Source organism: Sitophilus oryzae, unplaced genomic scaffold (genome assembly GCF_002938485.1).
Source record: "Sitophilus oryzae breed Bouriz unplaced genomic scaffold, Soryzae_2.0 scaffold_1536_pilon_pilon, whole genome shotgun sequence".
Classification (NCBI taxonomy): Eukaryota; Metazoa; Arthropoda; class Insecta; order Coleoptera; family Curculionidae; genus Sitophilus; species Sitophilus oryzae.
The window spans coordinates 1,665,088-1,682,465 of NW_022146210.1; the positions used below are offsets into that span (position 1 = coordinate 1,665,088).

The 17,378-nt window shown below is 33.3% G+C and overlaps 1 protein-coding gene across 1 annotated transcript in view; it reads right to left on the reverse strand.

Annotated features, from left to right (window-relative positions):
* LOC115878913 (teneurin-a-like) overlaps positions 1–17,378 on the reverse strand; it is a 173,942-nt gene that overhangs the window by 95,092 nt on the left and 61,472 nt on the right. The gene's annotated exons all lie outside the window — the stretch shown is intronic.

Genomic DNA, 17,378 nt, shown 5'->3' on the forward strand with positions numbered 1-17,378 from the left:
CTATGGAGATCTAGTAAGTCGGAGAAAGAAAAATGCGAAGTATTTATTACATAACCAATTAATCCCACGTTTGATTTCATGCCCTTGGAAAAATATTTCTCTTCTTAATTCAGTACATCTTATTGTACTGAGAATATTGACAGTACTCTTCGTACTCACAAAAATCGAAGCCGACAGAAATGCCGACCCCGTTTATAGTGCTATGTAATTTTTATTAAAGGCAATATACCTGCTGAAGATATTGCTTATAACGTATGACCGAAAAAAAAACGGTGTCAACGATGGCTAGGAAATGAAGATCGCTGTTATTTTATATGTAAAACTATACGGGGAATGTCATCGATGTTCATTTCCAAGCCAACTCGACGCCGTTTTTTTTCGATCATGCGGTATAAAACATAATATCATATATAAGGATATATGGACACAAAGAAAGTAGGTTGCCTGCTTGCTGGCAATAAAGCTTGTAAGCGCCAATAATTAAATGCGCTTTTAAACATACCCGCACACAGACAAAACTGGTCGGTACTTGTTGCTAAAGCAGATAGGTGCCGACTAGAAGATATTGCTTATAACGTATGACCGAAAAAAAAAACGGTGTCAACGATGGCTAGGAAATGAAGATCGCTGTTATTTTATATGTAAAACTATACGGGGAATGTCATCGATGTTCATTTCCAAGCCAACTCGACGCCGTTTTTTTTTTCGATTATGCGGTATAAAACATAATATCATATGTAAGGATATATGGACACAAAGAAAGTAGGTTGCCTGCTTGCTGGCAAAAAAGCTTGTAAGCGCCAATAATTAAATGCGCTTTTAAACATACCCGCACACAGACAAAACTGGTCGGTACTTGTTGCTAAAGCAGATAGGTGCCGACTTTTAATCGGATTTATATGAATTTTAATTCTTGGTCGCTTGTGGTCGGTGCCGAATGTGCTTTCCGTCGCATCGATTATCTAAATATTAGTTTCAAGCATTTTCCAAATATAGAGGACAGTTTTGAACACGAGGAACAGGTCAATCAAAACATAGCTAAGCTGGAGCAGATATTTTCAGGGAAGTGCAATGCAAATGCAAGCCTTTTGGCGGAGTACTGCTAATCTTTGGAATAACAGAATTATACCTCAGAGTGAAAATGACTAGCAATCTCCAAATAAAGGTAGAAAGAGATATTTTTATTTATTATTGTTTACAGCTAAAATAATTATTATTTCACTTCTTTAAATTAAATTCATATCCATAAAATTATTATTATTACCGAAAAGCCACTAAACTGCGATACAAATAAAGAGGTTCCCCCAAAAAAGGGAGTGGTGGAGAAAACAGGAGCTATATTTAGATTCAGGATAACATTTTATATAAGAATCAGCAGAAATGGTTCCAGAGCTCGAGAAATATATTTTTTGCAGACCATTGTAATCTCACAACTTCTGACAGTCTTTAATAATATTTTTTTAAACATCACAGAAGTATTAGTTTTTGCGATGTAATTAACAATGATGATGATTAACAATGATTGAAAATGATGATTAACAATGTGATTGACAAATAAAAAAGTAATTTGACTGCCTAGTCACAAAAGTAAAACACCTTTAAGCAAACTTTAAAACATAACTTTTAAGCACACTATGCATAAAATTAGGAAAATATATTATTAAACTGACATAAAGTGTCAAATTTAACGAGCGTAACCATAGTTTCTCGATATAATATAATTACTTACAAAGTATTCCTTTTAAATCTGTTTATATTATTTGGAATGTTTGAAATTGTTTAAAAAAATATTTCTGGCATTTGAAATCGTCTATTTGGAATAAAAATGACCTTTTGTGCTTCGCCTGTATGTCGGACCTAACCACAAAAAGTATCATTTTTACTCCCAATAAAACAATATAATATATTATTATTTACAAATTTTAATTGATAGATAGACCAGGTTTGTGGTATATTGTTTATTTTTGAGGTAAAATGCTATCTAATCTAATATATAATAATAATAATAATATATCTAATGCTATAAATATATCTTAAAACTATACAGGACAGGGCGAGTCTTAAATAAGTGCAAACATTTTTAGAGGTTGGTTTATGAGTTTTTTTTTGCGAAAAAAAAATTGAAAATTTGGAATGTTTGAGAAATTTTTTGAATTGTTAGTTAAAAAAACATAATATCTTCATAATATAGTATATAACATAGGTAGTAGATTAAATTTACAAGAAAGAAAACCCAGAAAAGATTCAGTGGTTCTCAAAATCGAGAGAATAATATATAATACATATTTTTTTTAATTTTGTAAGTAAACTATCTCAGGTATTTTGGACATATTTGAAAAAATAATAAAAAAGTGGTACGAGGAAATATGTTTCTTTTATCGAGGTCTACCATCCGCAGCCATGAAAATATTTGCACTTATTTAAGACTCGGTATATTTTAAATATTTAGAATACAAATTACAATGAAGGGATTATTTGGTATAAAACCGATATAATAATGCAATATAAATTTAAAGTATGTCCAGAAAATGAAATATAAAATTTATCATATTAAACCTGTGTTTTTTTTTTCATCGGTTTATTGTCCGATAAAAACAAGTTAAGTTACATTATCGTAACACAAAAAGAACATTGAAACATCGATGAAACTCTGAAAATTCATCGAATTGGTTAAATTATAATCCAAACGACGGGATCAGCTTAAACTAATCTAATGCATATTAATGGCAGAAGTTGTGAGCTCGCAACAGCGGCGTCAAATTTGCATGGTCTGCAAATAAAAGCAATTTATATTATTGACATAGGGGGGTGAGTCTCATCTCATCCAGGACTATCGAAGCGGAAAATTATGTTTTCATAAGCAATATAGGGTGCAACCACTGAAGCTGCCGTACTGAAAATTATAGTGGACGTTAAAAAATAGCCTTAAGCTAAGGTCAGACACAGCTACTTTTACTGCGTTGCTGTCACATATAACATAGCACACGTATATCTTATCTGTGGTTCTAGTAATATGAAAAACTACGCAACTTTAGTGAACCCTCATCTGAACAAACTAACGTGCACTTTCTAAAGTTTCAGGCGTCAACGTGCCATATTTCTTTGCTGCCTGCAACATCAAAAGTAGCGACACGACGCCGACGTGCGAATAGATTTTTTTTGTTGAAACTCTTTACTGCAACATAGGCTGCATTTGACAAAAGGTAAATAAAAAAAAAATAATATAATTTTTTTTGTTGAGGTACATATATAATAATAAATACTTATTACTTTATTAAATCCTATTAATTTATATTTTATTAACATTTCTTAATATAGTTGTGTAAGATAACAATTAAATCTCAAAGTAATATTTTAAAGTCTGAAGATATTTAAACTTTTTATTATAATGAATTTTTAGTAAAAAATACTAGTAAAATCCTAAATATTAAATATCACTTTTGTATGTCGACCATATAACCAATGGTCAGTGATGTCGATGTGGTTTTATTTTTTTTAACTTATCTATGTAATTAACTAAATATCCACTAGTTACATATAGACGGCTTCCAAACTGAATTGGACCCGTGAACAAATGCTAAAACTACTTGTGGAAGATAATAAATTTTTGGGGTTTTATTGTATTTAGAACAAGAAGGCCTAATGTTTTTGCTTGCATTAATAGGGGGCGGGCACTTGGAGTGGTAGAGGAAGAAATTAAAAAAGTCCTCATCAATATCTATATTTTCTACACTTTGTTATTTTCCAAAGAAACGAGAGAAATCACTAGATACAACAAGAAACAGAAAGAAATATTTTTTATTTAGCTTATGGTTTTTATCAAACACAAATAAAATACAACACTATCAACGAAACATTAAATGCACAAAGATGTAAATGTACAAACATACAAATGTGTAGATAGATAAAAAAATGTCTTAGTATAGAGGGTGGCGCACCTCATTCGCCTCGGTTGATTTTACGAAATCGGAAAGATGTAGAAACAAAATATTTTATGGGTATATGTGCATAATTTAAAATTATTTTGATATGTACAGGGTACGTCAGAACTAAGATCCACACCAAAGTTATATATTTTCTTATGGAACGCCCGTTATTTTATTCCATATTTGGATTCATGGACACAAAATAAGGCATTTATTATAAGGGTTAAATATGATTACAAGCTTTGCTTTTTGATATTTTTAAAGATATTTAAATATGCATGCTATAATAAAAAAAGATTGTCAACACCCTGTACATTGCTGTTGAGAATTAATTCTTGTGCTGTCAATTACGGCAAAAGAGCCAATTAAGGCAAATTCATTTTCTTCACTTCAAACGACAGGTTTTTGCCTAATATATTTTTTTATATACCACACAACCAGCTCTTCGAGATAGGACAAGTAGTTTTTCAAAGTAACGCTTATCAGGAAGATTCCTCTTTAGATATCTTTGAGCACTAGTAATAGATACTGCTTTATTTTTCTTGATAAAATAATGAATACTTACTTATTAAACTATTGTAGGTAAATTTACGTAAACTGTTATAAATCTAAATAATAATGTCCATAAACTAATGTCGACTTTGAAATAAGTTACTAAATGTCACTAGAAATATTGCCATGACGACACCAGCCATCTTGATTGCGATTTTATTGGAAAATCGCTTTTAATTTAAAATCTGAGCTAGAGGTATAGGAAACCCTAATATAGTGTGAAAAGGCATTTGAATCTGCTTCGATTTAATTTTAAAAAAATATAGGGTGTTGGATTTGAAATAACGTAGTTTTTATATAAAATAAATCATTAAAATAGATCAGTAATTTTTGGTACCCCTGTATAAATTTGAGGGAGCAAGAACATTTGTTAGTAAAGTTTATTTCCCCACCTTTAAACTCGGTACAAAAATTAATTCTGAAAAGTAATGTACAGGGTATTAATAATTTATTCTATTCTAGCATGCATATTTAAGCAACCCTTAACAGGAGTGGTCGGAATTTTTAGCACTCCATGCGTTGCGGAGTCCCTGGGACCCCAAAATATACAGGTACACTGTATTAAATACATACATACTGCCATTTCTTCCCAATGATTCTGCATGTTAATCCCTTTTAAGTTTCGTGGAAAATGTCCTTGTACCTTTTGAGTTGTCCAGCCGGCCTCCTCTTACCGTCTACAAGCTCACCGTAAAGCAGAGATTTTGGTATGCGGTTTCCTTGCATTCTGCATACGTGGCCAGCCCATTTTAAGCGGGATTTTGTAACCATAACTTCAATACTCTCGCAGTTAGCTTTTTCTAGGACCTATACGTTTGAGACATGATGGAACCACCAGATTCTTAAGAGTTCTAAGGTGTCTCTGTTGCAACTTGTTTAATGCGTTCATGTGTCGGCGGGGGGTACGGCACCCAGGTTTCACTCCCATATAACATGGTGGATTATAATTGCTCGGTACACTGCAAGTTTCGTTTTTGGACTCAAGTCATGATTGTAGAAAACCCTGTCTTTTAATTTCCAGAATGCTCTTGAGACGCTGCTAATCCTGTGCTAATTTCAGAGTCGATTTGGCTTTTTCCGAAATCAAACTGCCAAGGTAATTGAATTCCGCTACATGTTCCAATAGTCCTTCTCCGATTTTTATAGCATTGTTATGATTTTCCGATGGAGTGCAGATGATTTTCGTTTTGTCGATGTTTAGCTTAAGGCCCAAATCCTCGTATGCCCAGGTATATGTATTCAACATTTCTTGTAATTGTTGTACCGTGTTTGCAACTAGAGCGCAATCGTCAGCGTATTGAAGTTCTGTGATGAATTTTGTACGTGTTTTTGCCCTGAGTCTTTTCATGTTGAACAGACCGCCGTCGTATCTGTATCTAATGCGCAATCCTCTCTCCTGATGTTTGCTGTCCATTATAATGGAGCTAACTCCTAGCTGCCTAACTTCTGATTTGTTAGGAAGAGATCGCTCAGTGATCCATGATGGTGACACTCTTGACTGGTTGTTGTTATGGAGGCTTTTACACACCGTAAGAAATTTGTTGGGTACTCCGAACTTTTTCATAATTGCCCAAAGTGTATCTCTGTTCACAGAGTCGAAAGCTTTTGTTAGATCGATGAATGCAACATAAAGTTTAATCGAAGAGAGCCGTAAGGTGACCAATAAGTTCTTTACTGGTACACTTATAGATTTCCGCCGGGATGGCGTCACAGCCAGTTGATTTGTTGTTTTTAAGCTGTGTTATGGATGCCATTATTTCCTGTTCTGTTATTGGGGTATCTAATACATCGAGGCTGTTATACTGAGGTATTGTGTTTAGTGCATCTATATTGGGGTTGTTTTCTTGGTTAAGGATATGGCTGTAATGCTCTTTCCAACGGTTTCTAATTTGCTCTTCCTCTTTTAGAAGTTTGCCATTTTGTGCCATGATTGGGCAGCTTACCTTCTTGGTTGGGCAGTATACTTCTTTTACATCCCCGACGAATTTACAGTAATCGTGATGCGTGGCGTACACTTAAATCTGATTAGCCTTTTGTGACCACCAATCATCCCTTAATTGGCGCAGATTTCTTCGAAGCGTGTTGTTGGCTGCTTTAAAGTTGTCCACCAGCCTTGGATTGTGTGTATTTGCAGTGACTGCTTAAAGTGCTCTATACTTTTGTTCAAACAAGGTCTATATGTGAGGTTGATTTTCGTTAAACCAGTCTGGTTGTTTTTTTTTGTTGAACTTTCCCAGTACTGCTTCGCTAGTTTTATGAATCGCATCTCTTAATTGTGTCCAGCCTTGTTCAGCTTCCAAGATTGAGATTGAAGTTATCGGTGGAAGTGACTCGTTGATGGCTTCCCGGAGGGCGTCGGCGGTATTTTTGGTCTCTAGACCCCGTACGTTCAATCTGGTCATGTTGTTTTGCTTTTTACAGTGTGGATGTTTGGGTTTTAACTGGATTTTAATTTTTAAAATTAAAAGTCGGTGGTCAGTGCCGCATTCGGCATCTATTCTGTCTTTTGTGAGTCTGACATCTTTTAGATGCGTCCTTCGAACGATTACCTGGTCCAATTGATGCCAGTGGCCTGATCTGGGATGTTTCCAGGTACCTTTAAAATTGTCCTTCAACATGAACCACGTATTGGTGTTGCATACATTATACTCTGTGCATGTTGTTAATAAGCGTTCACCATTGCTATTTACGTTTCCTATTCCATGTTTTCCCTATACATCAGGCCATATTTCCTGTTGTCTACCGACACGAGCATTAAAGTCACCTAGCAAAATGATTCGTTGGTGCTTTGGAATTCGTTGGAGAGCATTTTGTAGAGCTTGGTAAAATTTATCCTTATCCTCAATTTTAGAGTCTAGGGTGGGAGCGTAGGCACTAATGATGTTGACGTAAAATTTGTCTGATATGGGGTACCTTAGAGTCATAAGACGTTCGGAGACACCAATAGCTACTTCTGTTAATTTGGTGGCGATTTCGTTTTTGATTGCAATGCCTACGCCATGAATTTTCCTGTGTGTTGCAGGGTGACCTTTCCAAAAGAAAGTGTAATGCTCCTCAGTGAGACCACCCGGGTTTCGCTAAGTGCGGCAATTATTTAGTCGGTGGAGTTCCTGTGAGACCAGTGCTGTTTTTCTCTCTGGTCGATTTGAATTTATCTTGTCCAGTAGAGTGCGGACGTTCAACGTCGCAAAAGTGAAACACTGATGTTTTTTGTTTCTCCAATGATACGCTCGAGTAGGCACCCCCTCCCGGAGATCCGATTGAGGGGGTATTTTACCTCCGGATGATAATTTTGTCCCACTCGAATGTTCCATCATTGATGTGTGTTAGCTGCGTGAAAGGGTTTAACTGTAACGGTTACGCTGCCGCACAGTTTTGGCTGAAACTGTAGGACGGGATGACTATGGCACAGTGAGGACCGCGTGCTACGTTCTCGGCCGGCTAGGAGTTTACTACTCCTCTTCCCAAGAAAGATGGTAGGTCTGAGGATTGTATAAGGTACCGCCTATAGTCGGACGTCAGACCCTCGTTTGTGTAAACAGGAATATGGAAGCACTAAACACAATACCTCAGTATAACAGCCTCGATGGATTAGACATCCCAATAACAGGACAGGAAATAAAGACCTCCATAAAACAGCTTAAAAACAACAAAACAGCTGGCTGTGACGCGATTCTGGCGGAAATCTATAAGTGTGCAAGTAACGGACTTATTGGTCATCTTAAGGCTCTCTTCGATATCGTATGAGAAAGCGGAGAGGTACCTCAGGACTTTCGCAACGCTAATATAGTGAATATATTTAAGAACAAAGGAAGTGCATCAGACTGCGGAAATTACCGGGGAATTTCACTATTGGCTATCGGCGGAAAAATTCTTGCAAAAATAATGTCAAACCGCCTGCACCCATATATAGAAAAAATCCTTCCAGAATCGCAAACGGGTTTTCGTACCAACCGCGGCACCGTCGATTCCATATTTTCCATCCGTCAACTACAGGAAAAAGTAAAAGAGCAGCAGTTTAAACTTTATGTTGCATTCATCGATCTAACAAAAGCCTTCGACTCTGTGAACAGAGATGCGCTTTGGGCAATTCACTAAATTGATATCATTACACTAAGGGCGTCGCGGAGACCCACAGACTCTAATATGTTTGTTAGATGCACTGCACAGAACACACTAAAGAAGAACGCTAACTCGCATGCATTTTTTAGTTTCAAAACGGTTTCAAATTTGTAAAGAAATCTGTAATCTGTATATTGAAGTGGCGCCATCTAGCCACCCAGGAAAGTAACAAATGTGGCGGCAAATTTAAATAGATGTAATTTATTTTTAAGCAAGACGTATGACTTGTTCGCCAGTTAGAGCCAATCAGGTTTCTACAAAATAATGTGTAGTCATCTGATTGGTCCCAAGTTGGCAAACAAGTCAAATGGTAAAAAACAAGGATTTATATATAAAGGTTAAACCAGGTTAAACTATTGTAAAGTGTTAAATGGTTTGCTTATATCATTAATATATGTGCATAAAAACCTACAATAAATAATTTATTTTAATTTACAGAAAATTATACCATAAAACATTTTACAAACAAATAAAACAACAGATTAAAAAGTATAATATTTATTATAGTACCAGATTTAAGAACACAACAAATATCGTTGGAATACAAGAGAAAGTGACGTCCATTAGAAACAATGTTTTATTTACGTGTATTTTTTACATAATGGACTCGAACAACTGTGTAATATCACATTGTGGAGTTTATGTACAAAAATATGGAGTTGATCAATTTTTTTGTAAAAATATATGGCGTTGTAAATATTACATTGTTAAAAAATAAAATTCAGGAACATTTGGACTTGGTTAGGTTACCTCACCTCACTTTCTCGGATTATTAAATAAAATTGTTAGATAAATCAAAGACCTTTAACTTAAACCTTACCTTTAATAAAGATCTTAAAAATCAAACACAAAACAAAGTTCAAAAAAATTCAAAAATACAAAATCACGATTGTAAAATGTAAAAAACACAGCCAAACAATCAGAAAACAGCGAAACGCACATCTCCGTTCAATTGCAAAACACAACTGAAGAGGAAGGAGGAAGCCGGAAACGGAAAACTGATTTGACATACAGAACAATGACAGAACAAAATTAATAGGCCTATTTAGGCAACTATAAAAACAATTTTGTACGCAATTGTTAGGCAACTAGAAAAATTAAAATAAAAAGACGCCATCTAGCGCCCCAGGAAATTACTACCCCAAAAAAAGATCGTTCAAGGTCGTATATCTCAGTTGACTGGCCCTGATGCACTGGCCGTGCCAACAGATCGAAGTCGACTCAACATCCGACGGGTACCATAACCATAGGAAGCTACCAGACGACGCGCGTCGCTTGGTCGACAAATACGAAAGTTATTAAACAATTTATGTTTACTAGAGTCCCAGAGACGAAAGAAACGCCAGTTAAGGGTTAATTATCTCAAAAACTAAATATTTTAAACATGTTTAACCCTTATAATATATGCCTTTTTTAACTAAAGAGTCCAAAATTGAAATAAAATACCGGGTATTCTATAAAAAAATATAACTTTGGTATGGATCTTAGTTCTAAAACACCCTATATATTTCAAAATAATTTTAAATTGTGCACATTGCCTCACCACATATATCCATAAAATATTTTGTTTCTACGCATCTTTCCGTTTTCGTATAAAAAACCGAGGCGGATGAGGTGCGTCACCTTGTATACAGTATGTGTCCGGATTGTCTTCACAAGAGGAAATACTCTTTTATTGTTGACATTTTGAGAAAAATTCATTCTTCATAAGAATGTTTGCTTGTTCTCAAATGACATGAATGACATGAAGAAAACATGAAGATGTAGTTGAATTTTTTCTAAGTTTAAAAATCAAACGGCGTCTATAGTAATATAATTTCATGTTCATTCTTTGATAGAATTTTAATTAACGTCATATTTTCTTATGTTTTAAGATGTTAAAGAAACACAGAATTTATTTTGTTCAATGTTACGAAAAGGGTGATTATAGCTATCGGAAAATGTGATACTTTAACAACAGCAAAAATATGACGTATAATATAGGTTGATATGAGGTTGATTAACGAACCTTTAATATTACCTTTAAGATGGTATAACTAGTACACATCATATACATAATATGTACAGGGTCCGCCATTAGTGCGTCGGTCATCTAGCTCCTAGAATAAAAAAATTTGAGAGTTTTGTTTTAAGTGCAAACTTAAAGTGCCTATGTACGAAGATGTAATTCAGGAAAATATTTATCTTCTATAGTGTGGCTAAAAAAAGAGTGGATAGAGATGATTTTATTAAATAGAACACCCTATATATTATTGCATTTTTGCCTTCCTTTTTTATCACTTTACATAATCCTAAGATATTATTAAATATGTTGAGACGGTTTCAAAGATAAATAAAAAAATAATTCTTTTCAGCCTGTTTAAAAAAAAATAATAAAAATACTAGAAATGTCCTAAAGTCTAAAGTCAAAACTATATTAGGTATTTACTGTAGTGGGTCCCCTGTACTTACTTTAACACAAATATCGTAAACTTTAACTGTTAAAATATATAATAGTTTTACTTCGTTTTTTTAAATGGAACACCCTCTATATTATTTCTTTGTTAGATGGAGAATTAAAAAATAAACATTTGTTGTATTTAAAGTATTTCAAAATTTTTAGCGGTTTCCCAAATACTCGCGGTTTTATTACTCTTTCAATGGTAAAATATGCGAGAGAAAAATCATTGGGTGGCTTTGATAAAAATTTACTGTGAAAAATGCCGTATGAAATATAAAACCTCGAATATCTGCGAAACCGTGAAAAATTTTAAAATACTTTAAATACAAAAAGTGTTCATTTTTTAATTCTCCATCTAGCAAATAAATAATATACAGGGTGTTCCATTAAAAAAAAGGGGAAAAATATATTTTATATTTTCGAAAATTTGGCATAGAATTTTGAACACCCAGTATGGTTAAAGATTACGACATTTGTAGCAAAATAAGTACATACCCACTATAGTAAGTACCTAATACAGTTTTGATTTCAGGACATATTTAGTATTTATTAATATTTATTATTAAGATTTTTTTAAAAATATCTCTTGGTAAAAATGGCTACGAGCGAACGTTCTCGAGATATTTAGATTGGAAATAGTCAATACATGTCATTATTGACAAAAATAATGTTGAGTAGGTAGTTATTTGACTGAAATAGTAAATTTGGGAACTTTTTATATTTCTAAATTAATTATAATTTTTTCTTTGAAACCATCAAAGCATATTTAATAATACCTTTGAAACCATCAAAGTATATTTAATAATATCTTAGCATTATACAGGGTGGCGCACCTCATTCGCCTCGGTTGATTATACGAAAACGAAAAGATGTAGAGACATGTAGAGAGGCAATGTGCATAATTTAAAATTATTTTCAAATGTACAGGGTGTGTCAGAAATAAGATCCATACAAAAGTTATATTTTTTCTTATGGTTTATTTTATATCATTTTTTAATTCTTGAGCATAAAATAAGGCATATATTATATGAAATAAAATACCGGGTGTTCCATAAGAAAAAACATAACTTTGGTATGGATCTTAGTTCTGACACACCCTGTACATTTCAAAATAATTTTAAATTATGCACATTGCCTTCCCACATGTACCCATAAAATAGTTTGTTTCTACATCTTTCCGTTTTCATATAATCAACCGAGGCAAATGAGGTGCGCCACCATTTAGAGAGTGTTCCATTTAAAACAAATCATCCCGATCCACTCACACTTTTTTGAGCCACCCTGCAGAAGTTAAAATATTTTTCTGAAATACGTCCTAATGCATACTTTAGGTTTGCACTTAAACAAAATTCCTGACTTTTATATTATTGGAGCTACAGATGACCGACGCACTATTGCCGGACCCTGTATATGCTGTGCAATATACATCTATGCAATATAAAAATACCACTGCATTCTGCTTATTGGTCTCAAGTCAATATCGACGGTCTGAAACCTTTTAGCATATCAATTTTAGTAAATTGTCGCCGAACAAAATCGATTGGCATTACTCGAACTGGCTCGGACAAAAGACTGTAATGAATATAATGGGAAAGCTACCCGATTTAACGGAGGCTGAACATTTCAAAGTGTGGGGTTATATGCATCGCACTTGATTTCAGCGGTGGGTGGCGTAGCACCACCAATAATTCCAATAATTGCTTTCAATTATTGACGCCGGATGGATTTCGTAGGGCAGGGGATAGTTTAAATTGAGTCGCAGCTCGACCGTATCGAAAGTTATATTTATATGTAAAACTGCTGCAGCATGTGTCATAAAAGTAGGTACCATTATACCGAGCATTATACAGGGTGGTCCGGACTGTATTCCAGAAACCTCAGCAGCATATTCTACAGATAAAAATAAATAAAAAAAATATATAAATGTATGTCCTAAAATGCTTAGTTTCAAAGATACAGGGTGAAGAACTTTCATTTTTATTTCGATTTTTTCCAAATAATTTCTGAAGTAACGTCAATATTTAGATGAAAATTGGTGTCTGGGAGTATTTTGACATGAGAAATTTGATTTTGATGTCAATATGACTCCTATTTGTAGGGGGCGTCACCTACATATGTTTTAACTGGTTTTAAGAGTAATAAATTTTCGTCCGTACCTGTATAAAACTAGTGGGTGAAAAAATATAAATTTCCGTGATTTTTTACGTAAAAAATATATCTTGGTAAAAATGGCTACGAGCGAACGTTCTCGAGATATTTAGACTGGAAATAGTCAATACATGTCATTATTGACAAAAATAATGTTGAGTAGGTAGTTATTTGACTGAAATAGTAAATTTGGGAACTTTTTATATTTCTAAATTAATTATATTTTTTTCTTAGAAAAAATGACGATAAAAAAGTTTCTGTTGAACTTTTGACACAAGAACATTTCAAATTTATGATTTCAGTTTAATAACTATTCAGTCAACATGTTTAATTTATGTCAATGACGACAGGTATTGATAATTTCGATTCCAAATATCTCGAGAACCATTACTCGCAGCGATTTTTACCAAGAGATCTTTTTTACGTAAAAAACGTCGTAAATGTATATTTTTTCACCCAGTAGTTTTATAAAGGTACGGACGAAAATTTATTACTCTTCAAACCAGTTAAAAATGTATAGGTGGCGCCCTCTACAAGTAGGAGTTATATTGACATCAAAATCAAATTTCTCATGTCATAAAACTACCTCAAATATTGACGTTACTTTAGAAATTATTGGGAAAAAATGTGTGAAAATAAAAATGAAACTTCTACATCCTGTATCTCCGAAACTAAGCATTTTAGGACATACATTTATACGAACTTTTTTACTTATTTTTATCTGCAGAATATGCTGCCAAAGTTTCCGGACTACAGTTGTATATTTAAGGGAACCCTTAAATATACAGGGACTGTATATATATGTTCCCAGGGTTTATGAAGCGGATAGGTATCGTAAAAATTTGGCCAAATATATTATTCATAAAAATAAATAATGCTATTCAGGATCTTTTTGACCTGAAAAAAGCTAGTATTAGATTTTAGTAACAGACTACAGATTTCTCGAACAATAATTGCTTTTCAAAACTATAATATACAGTATGTCCCCGAATTATCTTTACCAGAGGAAAAACTTTTGTTTTTATTATTGGCAGTTTAAGAAAAATGCATTCTACGTGAACATTTTTGCTTGTTCTAAAATGGTCAATCCCGTTTATACTTTTCCAAATTTCCATACCGTTTTAGAGAAAATTAAAAAGTCCTAAAAATCAAAACGCGTTTCCATGGTAAAGTACTCTGCTGGATCTGTGTCTATGAAAGGAATGCGGACAAAAAACATTTAAATAAACAGCAATATATTTTATACGTCGACTTGACGAGTAGGTACGTCACCGCAAATCGCTCCTCCCACTCATTTTATTGGCTACTTGCAAATTTGTCGAATTTTTATTGATGGGACGCGTCGTCTAATTTTTTTCGAAAAACATCGAGCTAATATCGTTTCCCCTCTCACAGATACCCCGTAGCTCCAGAACGGACAGACGTACTGTAAACATAATTATTATTATTGACAGAATTTTAATTAGGGTCATACTTTTGCTGTTTTAAAATGTTCAAGAAGAACCGCAAAATGTATTTTGTTCAATGCTACGGAAAAAGTGATAACAGTTATCGGAAAATGTGATACTTTAACAATAGCAAAAATATGACGTTAATCAAAATTAATAATTACCATCTATCAAAGAATGAAATCGAAATGCTATTACCATGAGTAAGATGATGCCTTTTCATTTGTAAGATTTTATTTTCACGTTTTTTTTTAATTATCTCTAAATCGGTATGGAAATATGGAAAAGTGGAAACGCGATTAACCATTTTAAAACAAGCAAAATTTTTTTATGACGGATGCATTTTTCTCAAAATGTCAATAATAAAAAACTTTTTCCTCTTGTAAAGACAATCCGTTGACATACTGTATACATATATAGTTTTAATGTGATACTTACATACCTAACTGAAGTGTATTTAAGTTACTAATTCTCCTTGTTCCTGTCCCAATTGGCTAATTATATTGATGTTAGGATATCGCTATTTTGTATGCCAATTTCATCATTATTTTCCTCATTTTGGTAATTCATCATTTAGCGATATTATGAAGCATTGGTAGTATTTTTGCCAAACTTTGCTTTTAACTGTTCGAAGCATCGTGCAATTATTCAAAAAACGTTATTATAATTTTGCTGCTCTTTATTTACAGGATTTCTCCAGGATTTAATAATCCAAGACGATAGTTGAGTACCTATAGTAGGCCATAATACTGATAGCAGTTAGAAAACGCCATCTAACCAAAATAGTTCAGCTTCCAGAAAATCTTCTGCACTTCTAGAGAAAACCAATTCAAATACTGGCCTCCTCTAGGTTCTCCAAAACAGCATGCATTACAAAAGTAGATATCTTGTAAATAATCTGGCAGATAGTTTGGCGAACACCGATTTCTTCAGCTAGAATTTTAAAAATCCGTTTGGTTCAACAATTGTCGCAGAAAACTACAATCTTTATTATAGGTGATAATGCGGTTCCTAGTGTTTCACAACTATCATTAAAAATAATTTGCTAACCACTCAACGTTTTCTCGAGAAAATCGATATAACTTTTTGAAATCATCATCTCTGTATTCTTTATCTACGCTGCACATTTTTCTTTTTCGCAAATTCATATATCCAGCCATAACAGAATAGCTCAAACATCTAGTATCACACATATACCGCAAAATAAACTAAAGTCAAATGATTCAAGTAAATGATGCTGTGGTCGAGCTACCTTAAATATTCTAAAGGAATTACTACACTAGAAAAAACACTTTCTTAACAATACAAATCAGCTTATTTAAAAGAAAATTATTGCAATAACACACCAATCGCTAAGAAATAAAAATATATATTTTTTGATACTTAGAATTCTTTTTCGTCTTGGAATAAATATTTAGAAAATGAATATTATATTTTTCGGAACAGGGGTCATTTACAATAATTTTTCTTTCAATATTTGCTTATATAACTACTGATTTAAAATTGACCGTCATTTAACTATTTATTTTAGCTTTGTATGTAGTAAACGGAATGTTGAAATTGAGGATAAGTTTGAATATACTACGCTTAAGAAGGCTGGAGACCAACGATTTTGTTTTATTATAGGTAGTCAATGGAATTATTATCATTTTGTAAATTACCATTATTGTTTACATTCAATAAATATATTTAAATCTACAATTAGAGCAGTTATATTTGACGTATTATTTAAAAAATGTTTTATTGTACACTTAAGAAATATCGACAAAAATTATATTATGTATAATAATAGAAACAAGAATATTAACATAGGGATTTAACAATTGACAGATTTAATAATCCAAAAATTTGTTTTGCATTTATTCAATTTGGGTATTACGTTACATCGAATGCCAATTCCAACTCTATCTAGCCCTTCCATATTCACCCAACTTCAATAATTGGAAGCAATTATTGGAATTATTAGCATCCCTATATTACCCATCGTTGAAATTAAGCCCTGTGCATTACTACATATTTTGAAATAACCAGTGGCTGTAAAATTAAACAGTTTTCTGTATTATTAACCGTACCGTTATTTTCATAGCAAACCATTTTGCATTTCAAGGTAATTATATAATATGAAGGTAAATTTCGTCGCAATGAAAAATACTAATCTAATTGGCAGTACCAAGGTCTACTTAAATTCTATATAGCTAAAACAATTAGTATTACAACTATATACATAATATAAGCCCAATAACTCTGTAACTTTAATAACTTTCGACTACCTATCCATTTTCTTCTAAATGACAAATATGCGTGGTAACATGTATACAGGGTGTCTCAGGCTACGCGTGCATTAGAAGTTTCTAGAGAACTACATTATATTGTAACATTTTTAGTTCGTTACATGTCTTTTATATATGATATATGATGTCTGGCGTATTGTCACCGAAATCCGTATAGCTCAGGCCTGATAATTTATTTGAGACGCTTGGCGTAGTTCTAACATTCTCTAGTCGACAACCCTGTTATTGTTTCACTGCTTCTGTGGAGGGCTGTCAACATCGTTTCAAGGCGCCTCTCTGCGCTTTAACCTCACTTTTTGGTTTGCCGCTCTGTCGCCATCAGCAACCCGGCTTAGAAATTGCAATTGTTTAAATCTTGCTGCATAATCTGAATCGGCTGCTATTTCGAAGCTACAGGTAAAGATGAGATGTTATTTTTTAGATCGATATTATTACTGCGTATTTTTAGGGT